The sequence below is a fragment of the Nuphar pumila genome, chromosome 7 (assembly GCF_984573655.1).
Source record: "Nuphar pumila chromosome 7, dmNupPumi1.hap1.1, whole genome shotgun sequence".
NCBI lineage: Eukaryota > Viridiplantae > Streptophyta > Magnoliopsida > Nymphaeales > Nymphaeaceae > Nuphar > Nuphar pumila.
This window is the reverse complement of record NC_143255.1, coordinates 125,952,104-125,954,873: the sequence shown is the minus strand read 5'-3', so window position 1 is coordinate 125,954,873 and position 2,770 is coordinate 125,952,104.

Here is a 2,770-nt window from a genome sequence, read left to right as displayed (position 1 = left end):
TAAAGTAAAGGACTTTGTCTTTGAAGAAGAATATGTTGATATTCCATTAGGTGTTATTGGTATTGATCAGAATTACTCTGACCCTGTCCAAAACACAACTCAAGACAATGTTGGAGAATCTCTCATTCCAGAAACTATTCCAGATGAACAAACTCCACAACCTCAAGAACCTATACCATTAAGAAGATCCACTAGAGAAAGAAGAAGTGCAATACTAGATGATTATATTGTATTTATCCAAGAAAATGATGTTGACATTGGAATAGTGGAAGATGATCCTATCAGCTTCCATCAGGCCATGGAAAGTTCCAATTCTCAAAAGTGGATAGATGCCATGAATGAGGAGATTAAGTCCATGAGTGACAATGACGTATGAGAACTTGTCCCATTGCCTGAAGGTGTGAAACTTGTTGGTTGCAAATGGATTTTTAAGACCAAGAGGGATTCAAAAGGCAATGTGGAGAAGTATACGGCTCGTCTTGTTGCAAAGGGCTTTAGACAAAAAGAAGGCATTGACTATAAAGAGACTTTCACTCCAGTTTCTTCGAAAGACTCTTTCAAGATTATAATGGCATTAGTGGCACATTTTGATCGTGAGTTACATCAGATGGATATAAAGACAGCGTTTCTCAATGGTGACATTGATGAAACAATTTATATGGTGCAGCCAGAAAACTTTGTGTCAGATGACTCAAAGAATATGGTCTGCAAACTTAAGAAATCCATCTATGGACTCAAACAAGCATCTAGACAATGGTATTTCAAGTTTCATCAAGTGATCATCTCGTTCGGTTTTGAGGTGAACTTGGTTGATGACTGTGTATACCATAAGTTCTGTGGGAGTACAAATATATTTCTGGTATTATATGTTGATGATATTTTGCTTGCCAGTAACGATATAAGTTTATTGCATGACACCAAGAAATTTCTAGCTAAGCATTTTGAGATGAAAGATCTTGGTGATGCATCTTTTGTGTTAGGAATGCAAATACATCGAGATCACTCTCGAGGTACTCTAGGACTATCACAAAAGCGATATATCGAAAGGATTCTGAAAAGATTTGGCATGCAAAATTGTAAACTAGGAGATACCCCTGTAGCTAAAGGAGACAAGTTCAGTCTCAATCAGTGCCCTAAAAATGATTATGAGCAAAAGGAAATGCAGAACATCCCTTATGCTTCGGCAGTAGGGAGTCTCATGTATGCTCAAGTATGTACGCGTCCAGATATCGCGTTCATTGTGGGAATGTTAAGCAGATATTTAAGTAATCCAGGAATGGACCATTGGAGAGCAGTCAAACGAGTATTACAATACTTACAGAGGACGAAGGATTACATGCTCACATATCAGAGATCGGATCAGCTAGAGATCATTGGGTATACCGATTCTGATTTTGTTGGATGCCAAGATAGCAAGAAGTCTACGTCGGGCTACATTTTTTTTCTTGCAGGAGGTGCCATTTCATGGAGGAGTGCTAAACAGACTCTCATAGCATCCTCTACCATGGCAGCTGAGTTTGTAGCATGTTTTGAAGCATCCAACCAAGGAATCTGGCTGCGTAATTTTGTCACGAGACTGCATATAGTGGATAATATTATAAAACCACTAAAGTTATTTTGTGACAATAAATCAGCAGTTATGTATTCCAATAACAACAGAAGTTCTATGAAGTCAAAGCATATAGACATCAAATTTCTGGTTGTTAAAAAAAGAATTCAAAGTGGACAAGTGTCTATTGAACATATTGGGACAAACTCCATGATTGCGGATCCGCTTACTAAGGGATTGCCACCCAAACTGTTTATTGAGCATGTTGCTCGTATGGGTGTCAAGTCTCTTGAAGATATTCAGTTTTAATGGGAGTTTGCATTTGAAATGTTTTTATTATAGACACAATTTTGTTATAAAGATGTTTTAAGATTAATTTTCTGCAGAAATTAAAGTCTTTCAGTTTATTCACACTTTGAATATGGTATATGATTGATCTCAATAAGGTTCAAGGTGGACCAGTTGGAAATAGACATGTTGTAATCACATTGCATGAAATTTCCATGCTACACATCCACATCATGATCTTTGTCATTCGATTGTGTTGGCACAAGTGACCATTGAAGGTCGAGTTACGACAAATGTAACAAAGGCCGTCTTGATTCTCTGTTAATATAATTGATGGGCATGATTGATTTTTGGATACATTCAGGTATGACAGTAAAGTTGAGCTCATATGGTATTTTAATAATACATCATTATAAGGTTACACATATAGTCCAAGTGGGAGATTGTTGGAACATTTACAATTACATTGGATCATTTATCCAATATTGGACTTATATGTATAATAATTATGTGTTATAAAATGTCTATTTGTAAGCTTTCTTAAAAGTGATTAATTTCTGTTTAAGTTATTTAAGCTTTAATGTATCCATAAGGTGTGGTGCTCTAATGTGCAGAGACTAAGATGTAATTACACTTTAATGATGGGCTAAAGTGTAATTACCCAAATGATGATTATCATCTTTGATAAAAGGGTCATGGTCCCTAGATCATATACTTGAACATTCCTCTACATCCTATTAAGAGAGAGAAGAAGCTACAGGAAACAAGAGCACAAAACATAAGTATATTATCTAGAAGATCGTACCTTCAGAGATTGTTGCTATGGATTCAGGTACGCTTTCGTTTACAGAATTCGTTTCTATATGATTCAACATGTTGATCTGAGGGGATTGCATATTTGTTCTCTCAGTTACAACCCACCACAGAGAAAGA